The sequence below is a fragment of the Oryctolagus cuniculus genome, chromosome 1 (genome assembly GCF_051225735.1).
Source record: "Oryctolagus cuniculus isolate XC-2025 breed Fujian yellow rabbit chromosome 1, ASM5122573v1, whole genome shotgun sequence".
In the NCBI taxonomy this organism is placed as follows: domain Eukaryota; kingdom Metazoa; phylum Chordata; class Mammalia; order Lagomorpha; family Leporidae; genus Oryctolagus; species Oryctolagus cuniculus.
Genome location: NC_142867.1, coordinates 5371500 through 5383901, shown reverse-complemented (window position 1 = coordinate 5383901; position 12402 = coordinate 5371500).

Sequence of the window (12402 nt, the reverse complement as noted above, 5' to 3'; positions counted from 1 at the left end):
TGGAGTTAGGAGCCGGGATTTGAACCAGGTAGGGATGTGGGATGTGAAAGTCAGCCACTCGCCTGTCCCTGAGTTTGCCATTTTTATATGTCAAAATCATCGATACTGGTAACTTTATGTGGCTCACATGAAGGTATTCTAGTTTCTCATATGATGGGCAGAGAAACAGCGAATGAGCTGTCATCCACTGTTTCACTCCCCCAAACCCCACCACGGTCCTGAGCTGGGTCAGAGTCAGGGTCAGGGTCAGGGTCAGGGCCAGGGCCAGGAGTCCAGACCGCAACCCAGGTCTCCTATGAGTGTGTCGGGAACGCAGGAACCCAACCACGAGCCCTCTGCTGCCTCTCAGGTGCGCACCAGCAGGAAGCTGGAGTCGGGAGCCGGAGCTGACTTTGATCACTGCCAAGTTTATCCAGCGTACGACTGCGCTATTTCCCCTCCCATAAAGCAGGGCGAGGCTGGGCCCTCCCGCCTGGGGGGACTGTCCAGGTCCGGCGTCCGCACCTCGTCTGGAATTCTGGAGTGAGGGTTCGTGTGTTCCCCCCTGTTGATGCAGTTATGTACTTTTATCCGCATGCACTCATGTGCAGACGTGTCTGGAGCCAACGTTGGTGCCAAGAGGTCTTTCCAGCCGGCGCCGCGTCGCTGTGCCCTGCTTGAGGATTTTCGGCTTTCCGGCTTGGGCTCCCCCCGCCCAGCCCCGCGTCGGCCATGCTGCCTCCCTGCCAGGAACCCGCTCCGGGCTCCGCGCGCGGCCCGCTCCCGCCCTGCGAGCGCGCGCCAGGTTTTCTGTTCTCGTCTGAAAACGCCGGCCCCTCCCGAGCGGGTTCCTTCGTGAGCCGGCGCCCTCGCCCACCCATGGCCTCCCCGCTGCCCCCAGCTCGGGTCTGCGCAGGCGCGGGCGCTGCCTGCTACCCACAAGGCCCTGCCTCCTCTTTCCCAGCCTGCCTTGCGGGTGGGCGTGTCCAAGCGCTAAGTCGCCTGCAGTTTTGTTGTTTTTTCAAAGATTTATTTATGGATTGTGAGTGAGTTACAGAGAGAGGGAGAGAGAGAGAGAGGGAGGGAGAGAGAGGGAGGGAGGGAGAGAGAGGGAGGGAGAGGCAGGGAGGGAGAGGTCCCCCCATCCGCTGGTTCACTCCCCAATGGCCACACGGCCAGGGCTGGGCCAGGCCAGAGCCAGGACGGGAGCTTCTTCCCGGGCTCCCACGGGGTGCAGGGGCCCAGGCGCTCGGCCCGCGTCCGCTGCTCTCCCAAGCGCGTTAGCAGGGAGCCGGATGGGAAGCAGAGCGGGACTCCTGCGTGCGGGGTGCCGTGTCACAGGTGCAGCGCCGGCCCCTCCAGTGCAGTTTGGAGGGCACGTGCGGCCCGCCTGCGCGGGCCTCGGCTAGTCCCATGCGTGCTCCGCTCCGCCAGGCCTCGGCCCACCCGAGAGCTGCAGCGGCGTCGCCTGGGCTCAGGGATGCTGCGTGCAATGGCGTGCGGCGGAGCTTCCGCCGCGTGGCTCCCACCCACCAGTCAGAGGACAGCGCGGGCATCTCTGGGGTCAGCAGCCACGCCCACCCCAGTGGGACTCCTTCCAGTTCAGCGCAGCTGCTTTCAGAGGCACGAAGCGGGAAACAGGGACAGCTTCCAGTGCGGGCCCAGCACCCGCGTGGGAGACCCGGATGCAGCTCCAGGCTCCTGGCTTTGGGCTGGCCCGGGCCTGGCTGTTGTGGGCATTTGGGGAGTGAGCCAGTGGACAGATCTCTCTCTCTCTCTGTCAAATAAATCAAATGAATAAATAAAGCTAATGTAATCAAAGCAGTGGAGTATGGCTTGGCCGTGAACAAATCAATCTGAGTCCCAAACAGATCAGTCACGTGCAGGGAGCTCTAAGTGTTATACGGAGCGAGGGTCACTCTGGCGTGCGCTTTCATCACCTTTGCCGAGTGCATAGGTCACGAAAGCGCGACGCAACGCATCAAGCACAGTTCCAGCGCCCAGGGAGACCCTCACCCGCTCCACTGTGCAGTCAGCGCCTCTTCTTAACCCCACACCCTTCCAAACACCTGCTCTGCCCCCCCCCCCCCCCCGGACGTCTCCCTCTGCCAGTGTGGAGGCTCTGGGGTCTGGCTGCATTCACTTAGCATCATGCATCTGACATTGAAATGACATTTGGGTCATACTTTTTTTTTTTTTTTTTTTTTTTTTTTTTAAGATTGATCTATCTGTTTGGAAGGCAGAGTCACACCGGGAGGGAGAGACAGAAAGAGAGAGAGAGGTCTTCTGTCTGCTCATTCCCTCCCCAAATGGTCACAATGGCCATGACTGGGCCAGGCAGAAGCCAGGAGCCCAGAGACTCCTCTGGGTCTCCCATGCGGGCCATCTTCTGCTGCTTTCCCAAGCACATTAGTAGGGAGCTGGATTGGAACTGGAGCAGCTGGGACATGAACCGACGCCCACATGGGATGCTGGTGTCACAGGCAGCGGCCTTACCCGCTGCACCACGGTGCTGGCCCCCTAGGTGTTGTGTCTTCGATCAGAGGCCCGGGATGCCTGTCCCATCAGCAGCGCCAGACAGCAAGAAGTTCCAGAAGCTGCTGAAGTCACGTTAGGAAGATCTCAGAAGCCAACTTGCAGAGGCCGACTGGGGGTGACCGGAGCTCCAATGTGAACACGGTTGTATAGGATGGAACCCAGCAAGTCAGGCCATCGTGGCACAGTGGTGTCGCTTCATTTTATTTCTAATTGACAAATAATAATCCTATGTATGTATGGGGCATGATATGATGTTTCTGTACATGTATACATTGTGGAATGATAAAACCAGGGTAATTAGCATATCTACAAGAATAATTTTGAAAAGGTTTATTTATTTGAAAGGCAGAGTGACAGAGAGAGGGAGAGACAGAGAGGTCGTCCATCCCATGGTTCACTCACCAAATGAAGGCAACAGCTGGGGCACTTAAAAGCATTTGGCTTCTCCTCACATACAATTTATTAAGCACAAAGAGATAAGCTTTATAGTGGAGAAATTTAGAAGCTCGGCCTTAACCAAGTATCAAGGTGAAAATCACGAGTAATAACACATTGCTATCATGTACTCAAGCGTGGAGCTGGACTCACCAGACAGAGGAGGCACAAAGCCTGGCGGGTCTCCTTGGATTTTATTTATTTTTAATCTTTTGTTGTTTATTTTTATTTATGGGGAAGGGAGAGAGAGAGGAGAGAGAGAGAAACCTTCCATATGTTGATATACACCCCCAAAACACACAGCAGCCAGGGCTGGGGCAGACCGAAGCCCAGGCGGAATTCAGTCCAGGTCTCCCAGGGGCCCAAGCATGTGAGCCATCTCCTGCTGCCTTCCAGGGTGTGCGTTAACAGGAAGCTGGACTTGAACCTGAACCCACGCGCTCTAACGTGGGATGTGGGCATCCCAAGCAGTGACTAATCACCACACCAAGTGTCCACCCTCACCGGGGGTCCTGATGGCGGCCATGGGCCGTCCCCTATGTCACAGCACAGCTCTAAGGATGTGGAGTCTTTCACGCATGGCTTGGTGCCCCACGGAGGGCGACGGGAGCTGGCCTGGGTCCTGCCTCTGCCACGTGAGGACGGAGCGTCGAGGGCCCTGTCTGGGAAGGGGAGACTGAGCCCTCACTGCCCACCAAATCTGCGACTGCCTTGGTCCTGGGCCTGGGCCTCCTGGCACCCATGACAGTGGGACACACATTTCTTTTACTTATAAAATACCCCATCTGGGATATTTCATTGCAGCTGCACAAATGGGCTAGCAGGGACCCACGTCTCTGAGGGTCCTGCTGTCGGCAGCACCCAGCCCGCGACCGATGGCAGGTCACGCTCCGCAGCCCCAGCCATCCCTGCGTAGTGGACACGGGGGCAGCAGGTGCCGGGTCTCTCAGCTCACGGGTCTCCAAGGCACCAGGGGAAGGTCTGGCTCGTTTTCCCGGCACGAGGGACGTGGATTCTGCACACAGGAAATTGAGGTGGTGTTAGCCGTTGGGCTTGCGCACCAACGCCCCGCTCCAGCCCACGGGGAGCCACCTTGTGCCGGTGCCACCGGGGCCTTGCGGGCGGCGGCGCTGACAGCACGCGCTCTGGCCCTCTGGTTTGAACGTGCCCTCCTGCATCCAGGCGTCAGGAGCTGAATCCCCGTGCAGCCCTGCTTCTTGAGGGGTGGTTAGGTCACCAGGGGTGTGCCCGCCTGCGTGGCTTCGTTATCCGGGAGTGGGCTTGTTAGCAGAGTGAGCTCAGCCCCTGTCACTCTCCAGCTCTTCCACCCACTGCCACTTCCTGCCTTGTCAGCAAGATCCTCTTCTCCACCACTCTTTTTTTTTTTTTTTTTTTTTTGACAGGCAGAGTGGACAGTGAGAGAGAGAGACAGAGAGAAAGGTCTTCCTTTGCCGCTGGTTCACACTCCAATGGCCGCCGCGGCTGGCGCGCTGCAGCCGGCGTACCGCGCCGATCCGAAGGCAGGAGCCAGGAGCCAGGTGCTTCTCCTGGTCTCCCATGTGGGTGCAGGGCCCAAGCACTTGGGTCATCCTCCACTGCACTCCTGGGCCACAGCAGAGAGCTGGCCTGGAAGAGGGGCAACCGGGACAGAATCCGGCACCCCGACCGGGACTAGAACCCGGTGTGCCGGTGCCGCAAGGCGGAGGATTAGCTTAGTGAGCCGCGGCGCCGGCCCTACACTCTTTTTTTTAATTAAAAAAAAAATCTGTTTAAAATTCAGAAAGTCATAGACAGAGATCTTCCACCTGCTGTTCACTCCCCACGTACTTGCAACAGCCAGGGTTGGCCGGCCACATCCAAGAGCCCAGATCTCCATCCAGGGCTGCCACGTGGGTGCCAGGATGTGACCAGCAGGAAGCTGACACAGAAGCAGAGGAGCCAGGACTCGAACCAGGCACGCTGATACCCCGGTGCTAAAGACCTGCCCTTTGCCCTCTGTCTAATCCCCAGCCCTGGAGTTTCCACTCCCGACCCTGCTGTACTTCTCCTCCCACAAGCTCGGGGACATGTCCTCGCACATCGTGGCTCCCCGTCTGGAGTGTGAGCCCCGCAGGGGTGCAGATCTTCGTGCGGCTTGCACGTCACTGTGTCCTCGGGGACGCGGGTGGGACCCAGCAGGTGTCTGCCCGGTGGATCAGTGTGCGACGTTTTCCCCCTCGATGACGGCGAGTTCTGTTCGTGTGTGATGCTGACGGTGGCTCTCTGTCTCCTTGGGATCCGGGGCCTTGGAGAATGGTCTCCCCCCATCCTTCACGCCACCCCCTGCTTCTCCTGCGACGGGCCAGCCTATGAATTTCTTATGTATCTATAAAGGCCATTCTGTAGTTCAGAAAAATGAGGCACTGTGTCTTTCTTTAAAATTTTATTTATTTATTTATTTATTTATTTGAAGGGCAGAGAGAGAGAGAGGTCTTCCATCTGCTGGTTCACTCCCCAGATGGCTGCAGTAGCCGGAGCTGTGCCAATCTGAAGCCAGGAGCCAGGAGCTTCTCCCGGGTCTCCCACCCGGGTGCAGGGTCCCAAGGACTTGGGCCATCTTTCACTGCTTTCCCAGGCCACAGCAGAGAGCTGGATCTGAAGTGAAGCAGCCGGGACTCGAACCTGAGCCCATATGGGATGCCGCCACTGCAGGTGGTGGCTTTACCCACCATGCCACAGCGCCAGCCCTGGTACTGTGTCTTTCATATTTTCCTGTCCAATTATTTTCTCTATTCATTGGTAATGACAGTTACCTTGCATTGCATTATAAGTTGTTCCTGTCAATCATTTCACGGTGTTCTGTTTTAGGAATGGACACAACACTCGATTCCAGCCAATTTTGTAGGGGAGAGCACTGGCCAGGATTCTGGCAGGACACAGGTGCTGCACTGAAAAATAGAACAACGGGGCCAGCTACAAATACGCGGCTTCACTCGAAAGGCAGAAAAGCAGAGAGGTCTTCCATCTGCTGGTTCACTCCCCAGATGCCCGCAACAGGCAAGGCTGGGCCAGGCTGAAGCCAGGAGCCTGGAGCTCCACCCAGGTCTCCCACGTGAGTGGCATCGACCCAGGTACTGGAGGCGTCATTTGCTGCCTCTGTGGGTGCATTAACAGGAAGCTGGAATCCGCAGCAGACCTGGGACTGAAACCCAGGCCTCCCGAATGCCAGCCCCAGAGATGTGGGTTTGGAGAAACAAGGGGCCGGCCATCAGCATCGTGGGCCATCCCATGCCCAGCCTGACCCCAGGGAGGGGGCTGCGTGGAACTCTGAGCTTTGAGAGGGGAGCACCCAGGGGCAGTGACACAGCTCAGCCACACACACACACACACACACACACACACACACACGGCGTGAAGCGACCAGAGAAGTGGGGTGCAGAGGGGAAACGTCCAGCCCCGGGGAGTCTTAGGGAGAAACTAGGAACAGAAAGACCCGCGCTCTCTTCCCCTCTGATGTTGTCCCGGAGTGGAGCTCCCGCTGAAGAAGCCTGAGCGAGAGGTGGGCTGGGGCGTCCCCCTCCGCCTCACCGGGCCTCGGCCGGCCGGGGGTTCTGCACACGGGCGCCCCCTGCTGGTACCTTGGGCTGGTTTCTGGCCCTTGCAACTGAACACGGGCTGCTAATGAAGAAAGTTCTAGAGTTCGTTTTTGTGTTCATGGAAGGCACCTGTGAGACCTAATAATAAAATTCATAACCCATGAAGCACACGTGGGTGACATTACAGAGCAGGTGCTTATCCCACTGGTCCCGACATCAGAGTACCTGGGCCCCCACTTCCCAATACCTGGCTTCAGTTCCCAGCTCCAGCCCCTGACCCCAGCTTCCCGCCAATGTAGACCCTGGGAGGCAGCAGGGATGGCTCCAGTAACTGGGTTCCTGTCACCCATGTGGGAGACCTCAGCTGAGTTCCTGGCTCCCAGCATTGGCCCTGTTAGCTCCTGCCACTGGGTGCCTTGTCTCTCTGCCTCTCAAATAGTTAACTAAGTGGTTGCTCCACTTCCGATCCAACCCTCTGCTATGGCCTGGGAAAGCAGTGGAAGATGGCCCAAGTCCTTGAGCTCCTGCACCCACGTGGGAGACCCAGAGGAGGCTCCAGGCTCCTGGCTCCAGATCGACACAGCTCTGGCTGTTGCAGCCAACTGGGGAGTGAACCAGCGGATGGAAGACCTTTCCCTCTCTCTCTCTGCCTCTGCCTCATAAATCTTTAAAAAAATATTCTTAGCTTTGCCAGTGGAAACCAGAAGTGTGCAGGGAACTTTCCCACAGTGTTGCAGTGGATTCGTTCTGAGAGGAAGAGCGTGGTGGGGGCAAGAGGCACGGAGTCACCACACAGACCCCGGGATTCGGGTGAAAGCAGGCCAGAGGCAGGCTCATTTATTTCAGTTGGTACAGCAGCTTATATAGCCAAGGCAGCCAATCTGGTCAAGTGGTGGTTTATGTCCTAACCAATCACAGCCTGTTACCAGGCAGTTTCTGAAACCATCCAATCACAGCCTGTTGTCAGGCTGCACTGTCATGTGGTTTCCGAAGCCCTCCAATCACGGCCTGTTGCCAGGCAGTTTCTGTTGTCAGTGGCCATCTTGGCATGGCCTTCTCATTCCACCACATTTCCCCCTTTTCGTTTTTGAGCAACAGGAGGCATGATTCTTGGCCATACCATTGTTGATCCCGTTTCCATGTGGTCTCCATATGCGGCTGTGCCTGTCTTAGGTTGCCCCCCAGGGGATCTTACCCGTCATTGACTAACCAGCGTCAAAACGAGAGACCACAGGAGTGCTTGCTCAGATGGGGGTAGGAATGAGGAACAATGGTAATCAGGAATGGCTTGACCACACGCAGGCTGTGGGCCATTTGAGTGGCTGACCAGAGCTGGTGGGGTATAAAGCAGTAACGGATGTGGCTATGGGCAGTTTCTCAGGGTAGGATGATAGGGCAGGTGCGTCTGCTAACAAGGCAGACTCTCATCTTGTTCAGCTGGTTCTGGTTGGCTGTCAGTTGCAGGCTTGATGTTCCTGGCTGGTACCCAAATGGGCTGTCCCGCATTCTCTGGAAAGACACAAGCATACCCTCGGCCCTTGGTTAGCAGAGGGTGTGGTCCCTTCCATTCTCCTGTCAGGGGGTCTTTCCACCTAACCATAGGGGCAGGGGTTTGGGATGGAAAGGATCCCCAGTGTTTATAAGCTGGGCTGATCCCTTGGGAATCAAAACTAAGAAAATTGATAGTGAAAAGGACCTCAGTCAAAGCAAGCTGTGGGTCTGGGGGCATATGATTGTTTTTCTGTCTTTGTAAGAGATCTTTAATCATCCTATGAGTTCTTTCAATGATTGCCTGTCCCTGTGGGTTGTATGGGATACCTGTGGCAGACTGTATGTTCCAGGATTTCAGGAAGGAATTAAATTCCTGTGATGTATACGCTGGCCCGTTATCAGTCTTTATGGTCCAGGGGACACCAAGGACCAGCATGGCTGATTTCACCGCCTTTATCACATTGCTTGCTGACATATGAAATTTTTGGTATAGAATACGGGCTTGTTCTAGGTGTCCAATGGAAGCCATGTTGCAGGAGATAAGACGATCAACCTTTCTGTTGCCTTGGAAAATAAAGCCAGGTAACCCAGTATGTGATCTTACGTGTGAGATATACCATGGGTGTTTTCTGTTCTCAGCTCTTTAAGTGTTGTGAACATCTGATCAATTGGCTTATTAGTTCAGTTAAAGACTGCAAAAGGGATCATCTTTGCAAATACCTGTACTGAGTATTTGCTGTCAAAAATATATTTACCGGTCCATCCTAAGGAGTAGAACTTTCACTATTGCCCTTATTTCTCCCAACTGTACTGATCCTCCGTGGGGGTCTACATGGATCCTATCTTCTTCTGTTGAGGATTTGATCACTATTCCAACCAGTGACTTGTTGGCCTCCATAAACACACACAGTGCCATGGGTATAGGTTGATTAGCAGGGAAAGCATGTTTTGGATAGTCTATTTCTAACGTTTGTAACAAGTGTCTGGAGTAGCCTGTCCACTGGCAGGTGATTGTCAACCTGTCCTGGGAAATTTATCATTAAAGTTTGAAAGAGCGTGCTATTCTGCATCAATGTGGACAGTTCTAATTGTGATAGTGGTAGAACCACTATGTCTGGCTCTGTGTTAAATATCTTGTTGGCATAATATCTTAATTTAAGTCCCATCATAAGGAGGGCATCTACTTTGTCAACTATTTTACATCACTCGCTCCAGGCTGTGTGCACCCAAAAAAGTGGTCCGTGTTGTTGCCAAATAACTCCTAAGGGGGCCCTGAGGGTAGATATGGTTATGGCAAATAGAGGCACCCGAGGGTCATATCTAAAGGTTTTAAAATGTGACAACTGGGTGTTGATCTTTTCTATAGTGGGTTTGGCTGCTGGTGTCCATGTGATTTTTGAAGAAGGGCTGTTCCCCTCAGTCAGTAAATCGTGTAACAGTCTAAGTTCTGCAGGTGTTAGGGGAAGGAAGGGCTTCAGCCAATTGATAGGGCACATAGTTGCTGATGTTCATTAAGTGAGTATTTATGCTTGACTTTTAGGTTTGGGCCCATTGGAGATATATGGGAGGAGATTTGATAAGCCAGGAATTGAAAGGGAGGAAAATGTTGTACCTTTTCTGCGGCAATAGACAAACCCAGGAATTGTAAATGTCTTACTGTCTCACTTAGACAGGCCTTCAGAGTTGCTGCATTCTCGTGAGCAAGTAAGATCACCCACACAATGCATGACCAAGCTCTGATCTTCAAGTGTGCTGCTCGCATGGGAACCGTGTCTTTGGCAAATGGCTGGGCTATTTTTCAGGCCTTGTGGGATACTGTCCACTGGAATCTTTTTGCAGGGAGCTGGGAATTGGGCTCCCAGACTGTAAAGGCAAAGTAAGCCTTATCCTGCTCTGCAATGGGAATGGAGAAGAAGCAATCTTTGATATCAATGGTAGCTATGTGGTCTCCGTTAGGAATGGCCCCTGGAGGGGGAATGCCAGCCTGGAATGTTCCCATCTTTTTTATATTTTTGTTAATAGCTCTCAAATCCTGTAGTAGCCTACATTTTCCCTGTTTCTTTGGTATCACAAAAGTGGGTGTGTTGTAAGGGCTAGTGGAGGGCTCTATGTGTTCCTTTTCCAATTGTTCCTGCACCAATTCTCTAAGGATGCCAAGTTTGGGTTGTATTATTGACCACTGCTCTAGCCAGATGTTTCCTGTTTTTTTTTTTTTCCCATTCAATGGGGATTGGCCTGTCTTTTGTATGAGGTGAGCAGTGGCCCCTAGAATTGGGGGTGAATCTTACTTGTAGGCTCTCCATTAAAGTTGTTGGCTTGTGGAGATTTGTGATCCGTGGTTAGGACCGTTTGCATGTGTGAGAGCACATCTCTCCCCCATAAGGTCGTGGAAACCTCAGCAATTAGTGGAAAGATGGTTCCCGCATCTCCATTGTCCTCTCTCCACGTTACAGGCGTGATGACCTGACCAGCCAATTTTTAATCCTCCACACCTTGGAGGTCGGGCCCGGGCGCTGTCTTCCAATGTTGCATTTTTCTTGCAGCCCTAGCTTTTAAGACAGTGGCATCTGCCCCCATCTCAGTTAAACCCACAAAGGCAATGCCATCTGAGTATAGGGCCAATTTTGGCCTCAGATTGAAGATAGGCATTGACCAGTTAACGGTGGTGGGACTCCCTCTTGCTGGGCTGAGGGCCGCCCTATGGGAGTTTAAAGGCTTGATCTTACAACCTTTGGCCCAATGAAAGCCTTGTTTACATCTGGGACACAGCCTTTTGGGCTGGCCCCGTCTGTCAGCGTTTGGGCAGTTTTGCTGTAGGTGTCCCGTTTCCTGACATCCCCAACAAGCTGGGGAGTCATTAGACTTCCTTGTGTTCAGTGTGTTAATGGCTGCAGTCAGGGCCTGTATGGGAGTATCGGCAGGGTTGACCTCCTTTGTGGCTGCTATCCATGTAGAAATGTCTTCAGTACGGACGGGGGCGATTGCAGCTTTTGCCTCCTTGGTAGCACCTTCCCAAACTAATTGTTTGACCAAATTGTCTTGATCGGGGCCAGGCGGTAATCTTTTCTCTACTGCCTCCAAGACTCTGGCGAGGAAATCAGGGAACCATTCGCCTGGGCCTTGAACTAGGTTTCTAAAGAGCTGACTATAATTAGGGGGATTTATATTTTTTAAGGCCCTAAGTGCCGAATCTCTGACCTGATCAAAATAGGCAACTACTCCAATGCGGGCCTGTTCCTGAGGATATATGTAGGTGCCGCGGCCTGTAAGCTCATCAGAGGTCACTGCTATTCCATAGGCAGCATCATTCCTTGCCACAGTTTCAGCCTCTTCCTGAGAGGAGGCTTTCCACTGTAAGAACTGGGGTCTCGACAAACACGCTTTGAGCAGTGCAACCCAGTCAAAATGAGTTTGAAGGGTCACTGCCCATGCTGTGAGCACCTGTTCAAAGTAGGGCGAGTCGGGGCCTGACTCCCGAGAAGCCTTGTTTAGCATAGTGAGGTCACTTATGGGCGTTGGGATCCAGGGCCTGAATCCTGTGTCCGCTCCTACATTGACGGCAAACATGCGGGTGGGATGGGTCTAGCAGTTGCCCTGAGAGCCTGGATGGGGATGTCAAAACGTGGGTCACTTCTGCCCGGGGACTGCCACAAATGTGGGGATCCTCACTGGGTGTGGGTGGGATGACCTCGCATGGGTTATTATTAACTGGAGGTCGTCTAAGTTCATCCCACAGGTATGTGGGGGTGGCTGACCAGGCATTGCTGCGTTGTCTGCTGTCATGTCATTGTCACCGTGGGAGCTCTCTCTCCCTAAGTCATCAACTGTTGCCTGTGAGACAGACACCTGGAGTGTCAGGCTCTTAGCACTCACAGATTCACTGTGTTTAGTAATCTGTGTGGGCTGCTGAGAGGGGGGTATCTCTCCCACGTCTGAGCGCTTAAGAGCGGCACGCCACGCCAACTCTAGTCAAAGGAAAGACACGCACAGCACTGCTGCCAGAACAAAGCAAATTCCTAGCCCTCAGCGGCTGATGGCATTCTGCAGGGTTCCCTACGTTAGACGGACAGTGGTGTGTCAGGTCGTCCGTATGTCCTGTGCTTAGTGGGGGACTTCCTTGGTTCCTTAGGTCAAGCCGTGTGCCCACACGGTGACTCCGGGGCGTCACCTCTCTCAAGTGAGGGAAGATGACTTGGTCACGAATTCTGGGAATGATCAGTCCCTTATGTGAATTTGCCGGGCGAACCCAAAGTAAAAGGGGGAGCCGAGAAGCGACATAAGCTTCTGGGCGGTGTGTGCCTAACCTGGGGTCACTTAGACCGAGGACAAGGACAAGGAAAGGGGCGTAGGAGGGGGTTCTGTGCTCACCTCACAGAACCGGACA